This window comes from Bombus flavifrons, chromosome 6, assembly GCF_040668555.2.
Source record: "Bombus flavifrons isolate JBK064 chromosome 6, iyBomFlav1_principal, whole genome shotgun sequence".
NCBI lineage: Eukaryota > Metazoa > Arthropoda > Insecta > Hymenoptera > Apidae > Bombus > Bombus flavifrons.
Window position 1 is genome coordinate 7,031,605 of NC_138447.1, and position 20,690 is coordinate 7,052,294.

The 20,690-nt window shown below is 42.7% G+C and overlaps 1 protein-coding gene and 1 long non-coding RNA gene across 2 annotated transcripts in view; one reads left to right on the forward strand and one right to left on the reverse strand.

The window, feature by feature from the left end:
- Slip1 (SLo interacting protein 1) overlaps positions 1–20,690 on the forward strand; it is a 59,388-nt gene that overhangs the window by 10,712 nt on the left and 27,986 nt on the right. The gene's annotated exons all lie outside the window — the stretch shown is intronic.
- LOC138180879 (uncharacterized) lies at positions 18,652–18,860 on the reverse strand. Its single transcript, XR_011173393.1, has 2 exons — positions 18,796–18,860; positions 18,652–18,711 (listed from the first exon to the last, which is right to left on the reverse strand). It is a non-coding gene; the product is annotated as an uncharacterized LOC138180879 (long non-coding RNA).

Here is a 20,690-nt window from a genome sequence, read left to right on the forward strand (position 1 = left end):
ATCTGCGTATAGATGGCGAGCGCGAACTCACGTTGTCATTTTCAACAATTACATCGTTACTACAATGTGTGACGAAATTTACGCGGTATAAATCATCATGGCACCACGGACAATCCCTGTAAAACTAGCATGGCATTCAACGTGTTAAACAAGGAGAGATCATTTTGGGCAGACGAATAGAGTGGATAGTTGGTTACGAGCTCGGGAAACGCGAAACGACGATGATACACAGACATTGTTGGAGGAACCGTAGAAAAAGAAACTAGGCTGGGGTTTGTAGCAGGTGGAAAGAATATAGAGGGTGAGCGTAGGTCGTAAATGGAAGCTGTAAGAAGGAACCCTCAAGGTAATTAAAATCTCGTATTGTAGAAATTATTGACACGTCTATGTTCTATCTTTAATCTTTTATCGCGCGTATATGATTTTACGTCCGTGTTTCGTCCTCTTAAATGACGATTGTCGTATCTGTGAAGATTAACTGGTAGTCGTTAAAGGTTAGGACTCGTATTCTCGAAAGAGGCAGAAAGAAAATTTTGACTAGACGTCGTTCGATCTTGAAAACCCTTGAAAACCCGAAACTCTTGCCCCTCCAAATGGGTTTCCAATTACGTATTAATACGTTTCGCCGTTAGAAACGCGTAAACTTTAGCTGTCCGTGGATTTCGCGTACAATACGTAGATCGTATCGATGTAAAAGGACAAAAATAAATGTCCTCGGGGCTAAAGAAGATAAAACTGTATTTTCGATTGATCATTAACGATTAACCGAGTGAAGCGATTAAAAGACGACGCGACGACGTAATTTATTCTGCTCGTCGCTGGCTGGTAGTTGGCAGATCGAAGATAGGCGTCTGATTGTAAGGTATAGACGAAAGGCTGGGTATACTCGCGAGAGCTTGAGCTGCAGCTTTACGCCGACTGTCCGCTGGCGCGTTGAATGTGATGCATTCATAGAGGAAAGGTTCGTGGGTCTGCGGAGACCAAGCAAGAAAAACGAAAAGATAGCATCGCTGTTTGAAACGGTTTAAAAGCAAGCAAGAAACGACACGTCGCTCTCTACCCTTCTCGCACGCGAGATCGTGTTCGATATGTTTGACGCGTGGCGTGAAATTAATCCAAATTTTCGATCCGTTTCACGCCGTTTGTTCGTCCCTCTGTGTCCAACCGCACCTACCGTTCTCCCTTTTCGCTCGTAATAACGCAACCGATGATCGGTCGAGCGTGTAAAATATTCATCACGATTGCAGATTGAACGTTACAATGGTAAACGCAATTGGTATAATTAAAATAAATTCAAAGCGCGGAATAGCCGACAAATATTTGCTCTTTCTCTTTCTTTGTCTATCTCTTCCTTCCGACGTTTATTTGATAATTCTTTACCGGTTAACAACAGCACGCGATTGTGCTACGCGTCTATCGATCGCGGTCCGATACGACCGATGGTCGAGTCTCGCGAATTATCGTCCTTTTGGCTTTTCGATCGACGCCGAAACGTATTAGCCTTTGATCTCGCCGGTATAATTGGAAGAATGAGATTAAAAGGAAAACGAAGTTGTTGCAGTACGTCCGCGTGTACATCGCAGCGCGATTGATGACAGAAAAGTTTTTTCCGATCCACCTTGGTTAAGGCGTCCTATCTGCCATTTCAGGACAAGAAAAAAAAAACAAAATAAAAGAAAAGGAAACGAGGCTAACTTCTTGCGTAACTTTCTTCGCGGTATCTTTGTTTCCCCTCGTTCGATGGAAATTAGATATTTTCGTATTTTTATTTTTATATTCATTAGAAAGAAAAGAACGAGACTTTTCTTTGTACGATTGTTTCGATAGAAACCGTCTATATTGTGGTGACACGACTCTGGTACGTATTGTACGCGACTCTTAATCTTTCCAACGAAATGCGTCCTATGAGCGCGTATCGAATAAAATACGCGAGACCGAGCAGTGTTTCGCGGTTTATGCGTTTCGTAGCGGTGGGACGCAACCGCGGTGAGCTGGACTGACGTTGTAAAGCGGTTCGGTGATTTCGGTGAATAGGGAAAGAGGGAAAAACAAGGGGTCAAACTGGCCGAACAGAGGACACAGGGAATACGGGATCTGGTTTGAATTAAACGAATAGCCTGTCGACGCGTTAGCGAACCAAGCGACATTCGCAGGGCAATTCGCGCGCAGTCGATTAAAAGGTGCATCCCTTTTTCATTGCACGCGCATGTTACCCCCTAATGTCAACTTAGAATACGAGCTATCGAGCGCTTTTTATCGCTTTTCGTTTTTATCCCTTTTCCGTCGTTCTGCTTTCAAAGTTACGAGGTACGTTGAGCATCGTCCGATCGCAATTATCAGGAAAATAGTTGTCCCGTTTGGTAACGATCGAGTTTAATTTTCCGATGTCCTCTGTTCTGTGCTTCTTAGCGCTTCCGTCTTCCAAGCTCGCTTTCTCTTTATTCTCCGCTGTACTTTGTCCGCAGTTCTCTCATTTATCGACTCGAATCGCCAACGACCCTGTTTGTTGTAACTCCGCTGCTACGAATCACTTTTACAAATGGAAATTTACGATCAAAATCTAGTTACGTACACTCTGATTAACCCGGCTACATGGAAACCTGACAGATATTCGTGCCATTTTCACACACATTATTGATCACAATAATCTTAAGGAACTGTCATAAAACGAGGCTTTTTGATTTACCGTTAACGCCGTCAATTGACATAAAACATCTTCGAGTCAAGTGGTTCCTTATGGTAATTGCTCCATGAGGTAAAAATTGAGGAAACGTGGGTTTTCCAACGTTTCCCGGTATTCCACCCGCACGCGAGCCCCACCGAGCAAGAGTTTTCCTTTGCAACAGCATCGTCACCGAACTTCACTGGTTCATCATCTTTAGAACAGTCAACATCTCTTTACCGGGTTTCCACCCTTCAATCATTCACCTACTTAACTTATACTTTACGCACCAGCGTAACTATCTTTGTTACAAAGTTGTTGGAAATATATAATATCCTTGAACGGTTAATCAAGTATTTGTAGGGGTATTCGACACCAACTAGTGGCAGCGCAGTGGTCAGCGCCTTAGATTACGAACGTTCGAGACCCGGGTTCAAATCCCGGCAACTGTAATCCGATTTTTCTTCCGCGACATCTAAATGAGAAGAAATGCAGCAGTACTACCCCTCAGCGCCATCTACGCCAGCAAGTAGCACTATCATCACAACTACACAACTAACAAACTACTAACACTACACCTCGTATTCTACTCATTAAACCACCTCTATTATCCTAATCGAAATAGGGAATCGATCAGTTCATGGCGTTGATTGTGAAATCGTAACGGAAATTTACGACTCCCGTTGACGCGCTTCCTCGCGATCGCGTCTCTCCGCAAACGGTCGAAAAAAACACATTTATTTGCTAGAATATTCTGGATCGTGAGAGTTACGATTGTACTCGTCCTTTAAAATTTGTCATTTACGTCGCTATAGCCACAAATCACGCGTATCTTTCGTACTAAATACTGTTAAGCGAAACGACGTTAAACGCAAAGTAGCGAGCGAACGAAAATTCGGCTGTACTATCGAATGAGACACCGTCGACGAGGGTTCGGTGGCCAAAGCGATGGTCGAGTATTCCTAGTACTATGAATCTGTTAAAGCGACAATTGCGACGGTATATGCGAAGCGATGGGTGTTCGGTTTTAGAGTAGGCTGGCGACAACCGGGATAGAGAGGAACCGCCTGGAGAAGAGAACGTTTGACTCTGCGAATGCGTATTATAGGTATACAAATACAGTCTCGGGAGACCAGTTCAAAATGTAGCGTATATCCCACTGGCCACGCTATTCTACGCGTACAAAGCGCCTCAGTGCTGCTTCGTTCAGTCCCATTCCGTTACATTCTCTGTCTCTTGACTAGCTTGCATTTGCATACACGCGCGAGTCGCTGCCTCTCGTCGCTATTTCCATTTCCATGCGAAATCGTTGATACATTTGTCATTTTATCGCTAAAGTATATCTGTATAAGTACACAGTCTTCATATGCTTTATCTCGATCCAGTGTCCAGTTCTCTTTTCTTTTTTGTCTCGAGACGTCACACTACGCTTTATCTCGATTCTCGACTTCGTACACGAAACATTTTTCACATCGTTCGATCTTCGCACGTTCTACCACGGGAAAGGAGAATATATCACGTGGTCCAAAAGTTTCTTTCGTTTTATAAGGAAATAATGGACGCACATTTTCCGTTTTATATTATTGTACCGAATTACGTATGATCCATTTTGTTCTATCAAAATAAAGATCACAACGTTCGACAGATTAGGTTTCACGTTTGTATAAAGATGCGATGTTGTAAAAGACGTGTCCGTAAAAGAAAGATACTTTTCGGACAACCTAATACATTCGGTTAATTCTTGAACGATGTTTCTTAAAAACGTTTTCTTAAAAAGTATTTTGCTAAACCTAACAGAGGATCGAAAGAATTATACGTGGTATCCGTAGAAACGTAATTCTTTTAAGGCAGCAGGTTGATTACGTCAAGCGTAACAGGATACGAGACGATCGTTGGCGATTCGAGCCGAGTCGCGTTCGCAGATCGCAAGCTGGACGAAAGAAAAATGGCGACGATGTCTAAACAGAGGCGATGGTCTCTCTTGCGTGTTGTTGTCACAAAGGAAAACGCTTGAAAGAATATCGAGGTCGTTCTATTCCCTGTAGAAGGAGCAACCTCTTTTTGTGTAAAGTTGGACAATCGCGACGCTCTGTACAATGTAACGCGACAACGTGCAAAGATTTCTTTTCCTCGAACGGAAGAAAGACACCTCGGTTAAAAGTAAGAATCTCGGTCGAGTTACTTGGATTGAAAAAATTTATACTCGTAGCGCATTTATAGCAAGGCATTTACTCGAAACATGTACTCGCCGGAACAATTATATATCGTGATTTATGCTGATTCTTGCGACAGAGACAAAGACGCGTTTTGATATAGACATCGATAACGGATGACGAGCTTTGCCAAGAGACGAAGAGAGGGCAAGTATGGTAGTACAGAGAGAAAGTGGAGCATATTGCAACGATGGTTGCATCCATTGTCCGTCGTAGTCAGGAGAATCAGACCCCTTTCCCTCGTTCTCTCGTCCTCGGTTTCTTGTTGCTTCCTCTCATTGCGATTTCGACTCGCTTTGCACTCGTATCTCAACGTTCCTCGCGCGTTTCCTCGCGCTCCCTCCTTTTCCGCTTCGATCCACGCGTCTCTCGCGTTCTTTTCTCCTTCGTTTTTCCTATTTATCTCTAGTTTGCTCTAGACGTTCTTGTCGCTGCCGGCAACTACACCGTCGTTCAAAATTCCCGCGCCTGCCTATTTCTCACACGATGTACCTTCATCGTAAGATTGCGGAACAAGTACGAGAAGAGAGAAGCTTCAACAAATTTGAACACGCAACAGAAGGAGAAACATTTTGATTTATTTGATTTTTAAAATCATCAAAATGCTTTCATTTATTTCCTGACCAATTCGAAATGATACCACGAGCGCATGGCGATAAGTCGATGGAAATAACACAGGCAGTTTCTCGAACAGCGGTGTAAAAATGGTACGAAACGAAGCGGACGATAAACTCGTCATTCGCTGGTAGCAATAAATCCAGAATCTGACGATTTTGTACGGGCTTCGTATACTTGTGAAACATGGTGTACATCGACGCCTACGCCGAAGAACCGCGTCCCCTAACTTTTAAACACGGATGGCTCGATCTCTCGTTCTCATTTCCGTAGTTGCTTTTCTCTCGCTGACCCATTCGGGCTTTTTTTTTCTTCCGCCTTCGAGCGAGAACTTTGCAGCAAAGACACTAGCAGTTTTCAATTACTGTTGCAACTGCGCGCCGGTGGATATGTACGCAACTGTGTCGCTGAGAATGACCGACAGGTCTACGGCGATGATGAGACGAGAACGAATGGATGGATTCGAAACGCGTATTTGGGTTACTGCGAACAACCATCTCCGAAAGCTTCTACGCTGATTCGAGTCCGCGATATTACTTCGCGATAGTCGAATCGGAAGCTGGACCGGTGCTCCATTTCCGACCTTTCATTCCACCGAGGAAAAATCGGTTACGTATTTCCTCCCAATGGTATTGGATTCGATGGTTGTGGAATCTTCTTGCTACGTTCGTTTTCATCGAATTCCGATGCTTTTCTTTCGTTCACTTTTCCGAGCGGACGCGTTCCTTACGCTGTTACTTCGCTTCGCTGATTCTCTTCGCGGACATTTGCATAATTTTTCTGACACGTTCCTGTCACAAATCGTAAATGTGCTCGATATTTGTAAGTTTCGCTGTTCGTGCGAATCTAGCGATTTTGCGTCGATAAAGGTTCTACAACTGCTATATACATTCTTAACTTTGCAATTTGCTCCGAAATTTTCCAATTCGATCTCGATACTCGTATCTCGCTAATGAAATTTCAGAAGTTTCGCACGATACATTCGTAAGAATTGTCCACGGTGAGCGTTGAAATATTTTCGCGAATAAATGAACGTACCTTGGCATAAACGCAACGTGATGAACATAGGTCGCAGGTAGATACGGCGCCAGTTAAATACTGTTGAAAGTACAAACGTAAATACACGTGGTTTGATCGATCGTGTTTAAGCTACGTTCCTTACGTATTGTCAGAGCTTTGCTTTCGCTCGCAATCGCGTCTGGTCACGAACGAGCAGAGCTTCGATATCCGGAAATGCAATTAAGAAAGTTTCGTGGCATATTAAAGCCTAATTTTTCCCTTCTACAGGGAAGAGAGGCGCGGTTGGGTATTCTCTGGTTTTATACAGCCGTTGCCGCATTCAACCCTTGTCCACTGGCAATGCACATTGTTCGGGCGATACGAATCCGCGTCTATTGACGTTGCCGTTTGTCGAATGCTCTGCCAGTCTCTTTCCCTCCCTTTCTCTCTCTCTCTCTCTCTCTCTTCCTCTCTGTACGTGTCTTTTTTTCGTTTCTCTTTTATAACGTAACGTTCCTTCCTACCACTTACTCTGTCTCCCTCTTTCTTTCTCTGCTTCTATGCGGCGGGTGAACGCGTAGCTCCGCGCACTGCCGGCACCCTTCCTCACCCTATTCTATTTCTCTGTCTCCTTTTAACGTCGTAACACGGCAGCAAGCGCGACTTTATTAGAATTTTATTGGATCGCTGTGGCCGCTTTCATTAAGCTGGATGTAGCTAATTGAGTCGAGGCTTTACTTCCGCTACTCTTTCTCTCAGTGTCCCACGAACCACTCCATCTCGTCGACGTAGGTCGATACAAAACTCGTTGTAGCTTACAGCTCGACGAAGCACCGGAACTCGAACGGTTTCTACGAACCGCCGTCGCATCGCGTCGCGTCGCGTCGTCTCGATTCCGCCCCCGTCTATCTATTTCCTTTTTATCCTTCCACCCCGACTCTACCCCAACCCCGTGCCACGCAACACAATCACCCTCCTCTCCGCTCCTTTCTGCCGCTCGCCGTGAAATTTTTTTTTTCGTTTCCTTCGTTCCCTTCGTTTCTTTCTTTCCTTTCGCTTCGCTCTCTGTCCCCAGTCTGGACAAGAACGCGGGGGCGCGGGCGTTTAACCTTCGGGAAAGATGAATGCGTCGGATGACTGGCACGAAGCTCGCAAAAGGGCACACCCTTTATGTCGACGATAATCCTCGCGACCGCTCGCGCTCCTTGTTTCGCGCCCCATCTCGTCCCGCGTTGTCTTCACGCATTCACCACCGTTTCCATCCTCTCGCCGTCGCGCCTTTCTTACCGAGACCAGTTCCTCTTCCTTCCGCCGAGCAAACTACCACTACCCTACTTCGTTCTGTACCCTCTTCGTCCCAGTATCTTTCTAATATCCGCGCGGTTTTCCATCGACGCGTAAACCACAAGACGTTCCTGCCTCGCGTTATTCCATTTCCCGCGATTTTCCACCAGACACGCACGTTTCCGTTCGCAAGTATCAGGACACGGGACTTACGTATGCGCGCTCGATACCGCGATAAGCGTACGACGGAGTTAAATTTCCGAACGATCGCCAAACTTTCGTTTGTAAATTTTTCGTAAAAGCAGGGAAGGACGACCAATATGTGTTCGCTTAGTCGAAACGCACCGTTAACCCTTTCGCTTCGAGCGTCGCTTATCACGTTGACTGCCACGCGCGTTTTCACTGAAATCTCCGTCAGGCCACGCGTGCCGCAGTACCAAGCGTTCTCTGCTAGGTACTCCCATCGATATTGTAGTAATGCGAGTAAATAACTTTTTTAATAAACCATTTTCGTATTAGTTTTATAATAATTCAAGAGTTTTATTATTTCCTCTGGAATATCTTTTCAAATACCTATGTGGCGGCACTCGACAACAAATACCGCTACTCGACACTAACTTCTACCGGACGACAGTAGCGCAGAAAGTAGACTACCGAAGCGTCCTGTTTTGCGACCAAGTTTTCAGGACAGAAAAATCAACCAAAAATAAAATTACATAAAAGCTCCGCTCCCCAGCGGCTTAAATCCAAAGATTAGATTTTAACACAAAAAATGTAAAGCGCCGGCACATAATATAGTATGGCTATGTCGTACTGTCGCGTATCGGTACTTTTGCCTAACACATATTATCAAATTCATAGTTTATTGTGAACACCCAAATGTATTTATATGTATCTTTATGTATTTATATGTATTGTAAATAAACGTTATTAAAAAATAAAAAAAAAAAAGACAGTAGCGCAGCGGTTAGCGCTTTAGGTTACCCCCCGCCCCCTCCCTATTATCCCCCCCCAAAGGCATACAGCGCCAAAATGTAAACTACCGATGAGTCCTGTTTTGCGACCAAGTTTCAGGACAAAAAAATCAACCAAGAACAAAATTACAGAAAAGCTCCGCTCCCCAGCGGCTTAAATCCAAAGAATAGATTTAAAATCGCAAAAAATTGTAAAACACCGACACATAATATAGTATGGCTACGTCGTACCGTCGCGTATCGGTACTTTTGCCTAGCACATCATTACCAAAATTCACAGTTTATTATGAATACCAAAATGTAACAAAAACTTGTATCCTTGGTTAAATAAACATCATTAAAAAAAAAAGCGCTTTAGGTTACGAACGTTCGGGACCCGGGTTCGAATCCCGGCGCCCGTAGTCCGATTTTTCTTCCACGCATCTAAATTAGAAGAAAAACAGCAGTACCCCAGCAACGCAACAATTATTTCGGACAACAACTACACCTCACTTATGACGATCCTTTGCAAGTAGTCAAATAAGCGCCACCCGAATACGGGTGACGCGGCCCTACCGGAAACTTTGCTGTCACCCGAATTCGGGTGTCATGGCAGTCAACGTGTTTTAAAGGCGGCACCCGCGAGATGACCTGTGGGTACGAGCGCCGCATATTGGCGGCGACCACGCGACGAATCCTAAGTCCGGCATTTCATATCCAAATCATCCAAATGATGTGTATCTAGAGGACTTGTAGAGGATCGGTAGTTAAACTAACGAGAACTTGCTGTTGTAACTCGTCAAATATATCTAAATTAAATAAATAAATATAAATATTGAGACGCTCGTACAAACGTATTCGCTAAGACAGTGTATAATCGCTGATTAAATCGCTGATCGGTAAAAACTCGTAGATACTCGTCGATAGCTCGTATAACTGATTCGCTTGCGATCGCGTTCGTTTATTTATACTGGTCGGGGGAGAGCCGGAAAATTCAAGTTTGTCTTTGTTCGACGGTTGCACGTAGTGGCGACTCTGTTTTGTCCGGAGTTTATTTATTTTTACATTACGTGTATCCTAACGATCTTGATACGCCGAGGTAAAACAACAACGTGATTTGAATAATCCTCTATCTCATGTGCCGCTACATATACAGGGTGGTTGGTAACTGATGGTACAAGCGGAAAGGGGGTAATCCTACGCGAAAAAAGAAGTGGAAAATATAGAATAAACATTTTTTTAATTTTTTCATCGAGACAACCATCTACAATGAGATCCGTTATAACGAGACGTGATAAAGTGCACGCGTACCGAGCGAAAATTCAAAGTCGACTTTCTCGAAAACAAAGTCTCAAACGAAAAATTTTTATTCTATATTTTCGACTTCTTTTTTCGCGTAGAATCACCCCCTTTCCGCTTGTACCACCAGTTACCAACCACCCTGTATACAAGTGCTATCTGTAGTCAACAATATATTTTTTCGTTATCGGCAGAATATTTTCTGTTGATTTTATTGACCTATTGGATCAATCACTTCTTAAAGTTACTCATTGTTGAAACATCAAAACGTTTCGCGTAATATATTTCAAACATCCAAACGATCGTATACTGTTTCATGCTAAAAAAATCACAAGAGATTTCACAAGAATTATTGTTATTGAAGACTTAGAAAAACGTATATACAGCAACCACGCACACTGTGTGTATTTCTGGCGCGCGTTTTCGTTCAGTGACTGTACTTCGGCGGACTGGACTGCCGAGGCGAAAGGGTTAAGGGTCCAAGGACAAAGAAAGTTTTCCACTCTTGGTGAAGATTCCGTTAGGGGGAGTAAGTATCTTTGATCGTATTACGCATCTTGCTACATCCGATGTTAGTAGGATAGTGCGTGTACCGAGGGTTGAAACGTGACGTTCCCCGGTTTGTGTACCATCGATGGTACACGATCGGTAGTAGAATCGGCCACGCGTGCTTCTATCGGCAGAAAGTACACATGTAAGTACGAAGCAGCAGGTCTCCTCCGCGATAAGATCTTCGTACAACGAATCTAACGACTTCCTTGAAAATCGCATGGCAAATATTAGCTCAGCTATTGTTGCGCTCGAGCATTGTACCGGATAACGGTCGAGTCGATCGCAAACCGATTGCAAGAGGTTTTTCTGACTTTATGAAATTGCGAATCGCGTTCGGTGTACCTAGCGTTCTTTCTATTTGCAAATTTAACTGCTTAGAAAGGATCGACATCGACTTCTTTCGTTTCTTTTCTACAGGATATAGTTAAGTAGTTGATCGTATTTTCTCTTCTATCTTCTTTCCTGTATGTTATAAAAATTTGGGATTTAGCGTGACCGATCTATGTCAGATACTAAATCGATTAACGTACGATAAAACTTTATTTATCAAGGCTAAGCTTCGTGTAAGCGAATAAAAATTAATCGTACGAGCGAATAAGAATTAATGTACATACGAGTGACACAGTTTCATCATCTTTGATGTATAGCAACTATTTAATTTATCGAATTTAGTGTTAGCCTGTATCACGGAGCACGCCCGTATTCTCATAATCGGGCAACTAGGCTGATTAGAGTGTCATTGAAAATCTTTTTTATTATCATTGTAGCGGTACATGAGTCAACGGAAGATTTGAATCAGCAGAGAGACTCATATCATTGTGCCTTGGAATACCAACGTTGTTTCGGTTTGCTAGGTTCAAAGGTAAAGGAACTCCAGACAAAATATTATCGTCGTTATTTGTAATCGTCAACGGGAGTTACATTTGGTCTTTTTATAATAACATCGGTCGATACAAATAGACGAACGTGCTCTTTAGAACAAAGATTAGAACGAGTCAGTATAGCGAGTCATACGATCGAATAGCGACGATTACGACCGGTATACACTATCTCTGTATGTTACGTTCGAGGCGGCCACCAGCTGTACACATAGAATTAAGCGGATCACAATAATCCTAAGGAACTGTCATGAAACGAGGCATTTTGATTTACCGTTAAGGCCGTTACGTGGCATGAAACATCTTCGAGTCAAGGGGTTCCTTATTATTATTGCCCCATCAGGTAAAAATTGGGGAAACGTAGGGTTTCCCATGTTTTCCGGGATTCCACCCGCAAGCGACCAGTGGTGGGCCGATCATCACCGAGTAAGAGTTTTCCTTTGCAACAGCATCGTCACCAGACTCCACTGGTTCATCATCTTTAGAACAGTCAACATCTCTTTACCGAGTTTTCACCCTTAGATCAATCATTCACCTACTTAACTTATACCTTTCGCAACAGCGTAACTATCTTTTCTACAAAGTCGTTGGAAATATATAATATCTTTGAACTGTTAATCAAGTGTTATACTAATTAAACCACTTCTATTATCCTAATCGAAATTGGGGATCGTTCGTGACGTCGATTGTCAAATCGTAACGGGAATTTACGACTTTCGTCAACGCGCTTCCTAGCGATCGCATCTCTCCGCGACTGATCGAAAAAACACTGTACTTGTATCTACAGTGATTTTAATATACACTGACTATTACAATTTTATCACTCGTCTCTTTGATAAACAAACCAACACGTTTAATATTCACCTCATTACGCATTATACCACGTTACGTTCGGTTACTTCGAAAACAAAAATTCAGAACGTTCGGAAACATATGGAAATAACGAGCGCATGTTAGCAAGGACGTAAACCATACAGAATCCAATTTTGAGAAGAGAAATTGTTAACATGTACGGGTTTATAAATCTAATCGATGGATGGAGCATACTATTGGAATTTGCTCCGTCAATTTGACTAGAAACGTGAAAGGTACGGAAACGTTTCAACGATCCTAACTCGATGAACTTTGATATTGTACGTCGGATAAGAAATCCGAATTCCAAGGAGAATAAAATTGGTGCACGGATACGAGAACGTGATTTCGACCGGTGGTAGTTTGCATTGAAGGAAGAAAGGGCGAGGCTTGAGGGAGCGAAGACGAAGTTGAAAGAAACCGACGAAGAAGATCGTGGTCGTGAACGCGGATGAAACCGATCGTAAATTATTCCGCGCGTTTAGGGGGTTAAGCGACTCGCGTCCCTTTCAGCCACTAGCAGTCTCGTTGCTTTTGGTCGAGAAACCCACCCATTGACCATCCTTTTCCAACCTAGCTCGCGAAGAAATGCGAATGCAAGAGGTAAATGGAGGGTAGAAATCTATGGCGCCATCAGTACGATCCTTCCTTTCCATTTTTACCTATTCCATTTCTCAAATTTTCCGTTTGTCCAGTTATTTTCAGACTGTCGTAAACAAGCGCAGTAGCTCGCCAAGGTATTCGAAATCTTGAATCTTCGTTCTGGTACCGAAGCGTTTTCCGCTTGGCTATAGACGCGCATACAACGAAAACGATTGTGGTGGACGGTATGCGTGTTGTTGGTTAAATCCATAATGAGACGAGTTAATTTAATTAACTATATTTGCAGATATTTTAAAGTGTAGAATACAAAGTTAATCGCAAGCGTCGTTCGCTTGATAATACTCGTTATAAGATTGATTCGTTATACTAGTTCGCTCGACTGACTGACTTACTGACTCGATACTGATATTCATTCGTACTACTACTGACTGTGTCTCGAGAACATGGTCGTCTATTTATACTGGTCGAGGGGGGTACCGGAAGGTTTGGACTTGTCGCTGGTTGTAGGTTGCACGTAGCAGCGAAATTGCTTTGTCCAGAGTTTGTTTATTACATTATGTGCGTCGTACAGTGTTAATCCTCTGTGGCAAAACAATTATGCAAGGGATCTTCGTATCGCAACATCCTAAGACGTATATGCCGTTACACAATGCAACTGAACTTTTTTCATGCCAGTCGAACAGATTGTATACAGGGTGGTTGGTAACTGGTGGTACAAGCGGAAAGGGGGTGAATCTACGCGAAAAAAGAAGTCGAAAATATAGAATAACAATTTTTCGTTTGAGGCTTTGTTTTCGAGAAAATCGACTTTGAATCTTCGCTCGGTACGCGTGCGGTACGTTATAACGGATCTCGCTGTAGATCGTTGTCTCGATGGAAAAATTAAAAAAAAATTAAAAAAAAAAGTTTATTCTATATTTCCGACTTCTTTTTTCGCGTAGAATCACCCCCTTTCCGCTTGTACCACCAGTTGTTACCAACCACCCTGTATAACAACGTTTCGATGTGGCCAACCAGAACGCTGATTCTCGTGTTGTTAATTTGCTTACGGGGCGTATCTATCCATGTAACGTCGATCAACGTACTCAAAAGTTTGCAACGCGCATCCAGACGTCGTCGCTAGCGACTACGTTACTGGAAACCAACTTTTCTCCCTTTTTCTACCTTTCTCCTTCTGCCCCTTCCAACCTTTCTTTTTTATTCGCGGATCACTGATACTTAATCGTCGCGCTTGTATCTTTTTCCTCGAGCAATTAGATCTACTGGACCTGTTTGAAAAAAGCGCGTAGTCCAGCGAAAGCTACGAGGTACGATAAACGCGTTTTCATGAAAGCGTAACCGGTAGTCGAGGTTGCTTTCATTTATAACTACTGCTTCAAGACTTTGACTCGGCCGAGAAGTAGTACCTCATTATCCTACATACTGACTCGTTTATGCTCCATGTTTTCAAGCTCGTACTTCATCTTCTACTCCGAATCTGTCTAACGTTTCTTTCACTCTCTCTCTTTCTCTCTCTCTATTTCTGCTCCTTTTCCATTGTCCTTGCTTTTTTCCCTTATTTTCTAATTTGTCTTTACTTTACTTCTCGTAGTAACTCGCGCAAATTCAATTGAAAACGTTTGCCGTTCAAATAAAAATCTTCCGTTTGGCGATGTTCGATAGTCAACACTGGCGATGTTTGGTCGTGTTTCAGACAATTTTCTGTCTTTAGTTTACTCTTCGAGGTTTGAAAGAACACAGAAAGGGAAGAAAAGGGAAAGAAAGCTAATACGGGTAGGACAAAGGTAGTTACAGAAAAACTGGAATGATAAGTGGATTCGTTGGAAACGATGGACCCGGGCCAAGGTATAACGAAGTTATGGAACGAGTCAAAGTAATCACGTTGCTTGTATCGGAACAATGGGATTGTAACAGAGAAATATGGCGATTTAGTGACCCGAAACGAACCCTCGGTCAGAGCTCTACGTACGAAGAAATATCTAGTCCAGTATCCCGGCTTGTTCAGTTATATTCCGGATTTTCAATCCGTGAATCGTAACCTTTAGGAAGTCTTCAAGTATGTTCCGCGCTCTAAAGAATCCTGTTTATTAACAATAGAATTACCACACCTGTCAAATTGACTGGTTTTACAATTTTATTTTACAATTCCTACTTCATGTTATATTTTTCTTCCGCAATGATGTAACGACTTTCGCAACGATAACTAAAAGAATAATATAATGAATTTTATTTTGTTTTTTATGTATTCAAACTGAAAATAATTTTGTATCAAGGCTACGTATACCAATAGCAGTCAAAATGACTAGTTCTACAATTATAAACGTCTCAACCCTCGTTTAGGGATGATGACCCCAGATGGAGTAATAATACCAAAAATATACTACATAACATGGAACTGCTTCTGTAAAAAAGTAATAAATCAATAAATATGAAAATATTCTATTAGTACGTATTTTTTAAACACCAGTCATTTTCTCTGGTTTTGGTAGAAATAGCTTCGTGTTAGCTATCGGTAGTTCTAGTGTTAAGGATTTCTACTTAATCCATTCAATGTAATACAGCTACGTAGTATCGCTTTCTCGATAATCTAAATTAACCGTCACGTTTCCTGCGAAATCAGTAGATGTTGCGATACTGTTAGGGGAGTGTACGGGTTCAATCGTGAAAGGGTTGAAACAGAATACGACGTATTAGGTTGTCCGAAAAGTTTCTTTCGTTTTATAAGGGAATAATAGACGCACAATGTTTTTTGTTTTATATTAGTTCATTGAATTATGCACGAACATAATAATAGAAATATAACGAAATGGATTATACCTAATTCAATAAAATAATATAAAACAGAAATTGTTGTTCATCTGTTATCATCTTATGAAACGAAAGAAACTTTTCGGACAACCTAATATAATCCAAAACGTGGTCGCTCAAATCCATGTCAATTCTGAAGGATTACATAAACCGATTTGTGGTGGACGGTGAGACGTGTTGTTGGTTAAATTAATAACTAGACGAGTTAATTTAATTAAATATATTTACAGATATTTTAAAATGTAGAATACAAAGTGTTGAAAATGACGCAAGTTCGCGCTCGCCATCTATATGCAGATGCGCTAGTTACAATAAATAGTAACTAGAATATAGTTCTAGATACAATCGATAGATTTAATCGATAGGTTTAAGATGTTCTTTTGTTTTTATCCCTAGCCCATGTAAGAAAGTGCAATAAAGGTTTTTCGACTCAGAACGGTGTGATAGATTTATCCAAAGAATAAAATAATAGCTAATATGATCCTACCTCTGAATACAGAAATAACAACACAAAGTTAATCGCAACCTTTGCTCGTTCGATGATATTCGTTATAAGATTGCGCGATACTGCGGTACTGATACTAATTGTTATGCTGATTCGCTAGACTGATTCGTTATACTTATTCGCTCGACTGACTGACTTCTGAAAAACATGGTCGTCTATTTATACTAGTCGAGGAGAGGTACCGGAAGGTTTGAACTTGTCGCCGGTTGTATTCTGCTTTGTGCAGAGTTTATTTATTACATTATATGCGTCGTACAGTGTTAATCCTCTATGACAACTATGTAAGGCATCTTCGTATCGAAACTTCCCAAGACACATATGCCGCTACAGATTACTAAAATTCTACGACGCACCAAAAGTATATTATACTTGGTCCAAGACAGGACATTCGCACTGAACAGTTGTCGTTGTCTTTGTTCGACGATCCATGAGAAAGGAGGTTAGCTCCGCCGACTAATTGCTCAGGTGAAAAAGTTTTCGCGGTTGAAAATGGCCGATCTGAACTATTGGTTTGGCAACTAAGTGATTGCGGATTTTGTCAATACCACCTAATGACAAAATCCGCAATCACTTAGTTACCAACCCAATTTATCGTTCGTCGATATCGGCGAGCAGAATCGCTGCCTTTCAAAGTATCGCATTTCGTTGGAGGGGGGGGGGGCGAACGTTGGGCGCTGCGAGTCGTTGACGCTTTCCAACGCGCGATCGTGAGTCGCAAACGAGTCGGAAAATGAGAGAAAGGGCGAATCGGGATCGAATCGAAGTTTGCTCGCGGGGCGAACGAGACGAAACGAATCGCAGCAAAACGGGACGGTACGGTACGGAATGGGACGAGTTACTTTTGTCGAGGTTTGCAGGTACGATGGAAGCTTAGCACTCGGTACTTGGTCGTAAAAGCTTTCGCAGACAGTGTCGGGGAGGAGGTCAACCGATCCCGATGCACGTACGCCTAAGTGCTCTGCCGTTGTATGCGTTCGCCATAGCGCGTTTTGTCTCGCCGCGGCGCGACGAGCATTTTCACGACGCGCGTTGTGCCGCGCCTTGTCACCGTGTTACGTTATACGATTACCGGCAATGAATCTGCAATTTGCAAATTTTACCGAGTTGCAAGAAGAGAAGGAAAACAGGAGCCAAGTTTGAAAGCAACGGAATGCTGGTTTTTAGCCGCGAAAGATTCTTTGGAACAAGTTTCGTTCGAGCAGCGAACAACTAACTTTCGGAATTTACGTCGAACGAACGACGCGACTGTCTCCCTTGACGATATTTCTTATTGTCGAAGTACGCGGGCTACATCGCTCTGATTACTTTGCTTGTAGCAGTTTGCATGAATTTTTGTTGTACGACGCCGTCGGAAGTTCGTGTACGATATGGTTTTGTGGAAGAGCTCGCCTCTGATCGAAACATGATCGCAGGATACGATAGATTTTACAGCTAGTTAATTATACAGAGAAGCGCGATACGGGCAGAATTAAAATGTTCATTAGCATCGAATTGAATTACGTAAAGCGGAAGATACGGTGATTCACGCGGGCGATTTGAATATTTATAGGAACTTGCTGCGAATTTATTACGAAATTCCGAGAAACCGGATTATAAGATCGTTCGCAGCGCGTGTGGGATCGCATGATGAAAAGATATAGTTAATAATTAGATCGCGGATGCTTACGCATTTATAAAAGAACGTTAAGGATGTACGTAATTTACCAGGAATAGTCGTAAAAAAAAAATATTCAAAGTAGAGTAATTCTTGCAATATTTACCAAGTAAAACAAATCTCGATTTAGTTTCGATCTTTTCAGTTACGTTCGTAAAACAACGAATTTACAAGAACATCCACGATGTAATAATAATCGCGCGAATATTTAAATCGATCGAGATAATGATTTTTCAATGTGTCCGATCATCTCTAAAAGGCGTAAGCGCGACGAAAAGTAAGAAAGAAGCAGAAGTTCGCCTAGTTTCTTCCCGAGCCCACCCAACGATCGATCGAATAAATTTCCCAGGTTTTTCGAAGCAACCGCATCATGCGGCTAGGGTCAATGTCGTCATTGATACCGCGTTCACATCTCATCCAATTGTACGTTGTCGCGATCCAATCTCAATTCCAATCTCGATTCGGGAGCTAGTCTCGGGAACTCGCTTTACAGTCCCTATTCGTGATATTTCCTTCCCTCGACCAACCGCTTTTTTCTCCCTTTTTCCCCCTTTTCCCTTCTTCCTTTTTTCCCTCTCGAAGATACACGCGAATCCGGGTGCGGTCCGGGCGTGGGCGCTTTTCTTTTTTCTCTTCCTGCCTCGGTATCTTCGTCTTTCTTTTTCCGCTTCTGTCATCTGGAATATCCGCGAGTAATCGACGGTTCTCGCATCGTCCATGTCGTATCCCATGTCGCAATTCCTTTCCCTCCATTTTTCGAATTTCGTAATCCTGAAACTTCCTGAAACTCGTTCCAGTTTATCGAAAATGGAAACAGCCCGGTTGAACGTTACTCTAAAATAAACTCTGTTTTTCCTTTTTTTTTTCTTAGAGGAAGAGTAACTTATTCGTCGGATTAACACGTTGACTATCACTTACGCGTACATCTTGCTGTGGGAGCCGCGATACATCGAAGTATACTTCGCCATAACGTTTAATCTTCGCAAAATATCACAAGAGATTCACGTACATCCTTCCGGCGATATTGATCCAAATTGCTCGCATCGTTGAAAATTGATTAGTCCAGGAACTCGATCTTCTTTCGATCGTTCTAAATGAATTGTAAAACGTCCTTTGGTACGATCATCGCGGGCGATCGACGTGTTAACCGATCCGCGTACAAATAAGACCACTAGGCATCAGGTGACGGTAAACGAGCTACGATGACACTCCTCTTACACCTATACTCTGCCGAATGACATATTCCGATCGACGAACAGCACACACTCGCTTGTTCGGCCACTGCAGCCTTCGATATCGCGCGATGCTTTTTACTTTTCTCGAATCGATGCGACGTCGCGTTGATACCGACGCCACGGTGTATACACCGCGGCGCGCCGCGGCGTTCGCGCACAAAAGAGAAGGAGAAAAAGCGTCTGAGTGCTGTTGATGGCCGATAAGCTGGAAAAAATACCTCGTTAATTCGCACCCTCGATGAAGATGGAGGGGAAACGATAAATCGACGCAGGCGAAAGATGCTTAGGGAGACGGATAATGTTTCTCAGAGCGTGTTCGTTAATTGCGCCAATGTCGCGGACCGCTGCGTTAATTGCTCGAGAATTATTCGGCGACGTTTGCCCTTCGCCACGAAGAAGACGCAAGGGAGGTCGCGATCGATAGTTGCGTCGATCTTTGGATCGACGCTTTGCCTCGGGTAGCGAGCTTTTATTCCTGAAATCCGATCGGAACTATGGAAAGGGAAGGTGGAACGCGAGGAAATTAGTTTATCCCCCGATGGCTACCGATCGAATTGTCAGATATATCCGAGGGTTTCGCTTCGTGGAACGGTCCTTTAATCGAATTCTCGATACAAAGACGGCACGTCGATACGTCGTCGCCTCGTGAGTGCAGAGCGATCGATCCGCGAGGCTCTTGCGAAAAGTATTATACGATGGCGAGGTTGTAAAATCAATCGACTTTCGGACTACGTATATGAGTTTTAATCGGCGGAATAAAAAATTGCATCGGTCGGAAACGTAACTTCGATTCGCAGATGGATCCTTTCTTGATGTATTTTTTACTTAGCTCTGCGACTCTTCTCGCACGCGGATTTTTAATACGTTTTATCGTTTCAACGCGAACGACATATTTCAAGTGTCTTACGCGAGTTCAAAGGGACTTGAGTTTGTTTGTACAAATTTTACGCAAATTTTTCTCTCTTTGCGAACTTTTTCTTAGGAAGAAAGACGATCGAACGAAGGACATTTCGGGCGATGAAAACCCATTTTGGAAAAGAAATACTTTTTCGATCTTCCTTTACGTATTGCGTTTTTGCTTCCTTTTTTCTTTTTTTTTTTTTTTTTTTTTTTTGTTTTCCGCATGTCTGTCGAACGAAATGTCATTATCGAATGCGCTTCTATATTTTAAATTACTTTTTCCCATCGTTCGCTTCAGTTTAGCGCAAGTTTTATACTTTGCTGCGAATCGATTTTCTCGCAGTTCTTTTTTTGCCTGGCTTTTTTTTTAAACGCTACTCATCGACCGTGTAAAAAAAAGTGCCGCGTGTATTTTTAATCTGTAGATTAATCCTACAGTGGATGTACATGCATTTACGAAACACGCTGTATATCGTGTATACATGTACGCAGTTAACGTGATCGTTGCTAATAGCCGCAAAGTTGACGCGGCTTTGTGATAAATAAATAGATAAATAAATAACAAAGCAACGATGAGAGCTTTGCCCGCGAGTGTTTTCATTCCGATACAGCGACGCGACAGCACCAGCGGTCTACTAGGCGAGTTCTCTCTCTCTTTCGCTCTCTCATTTGCATCTG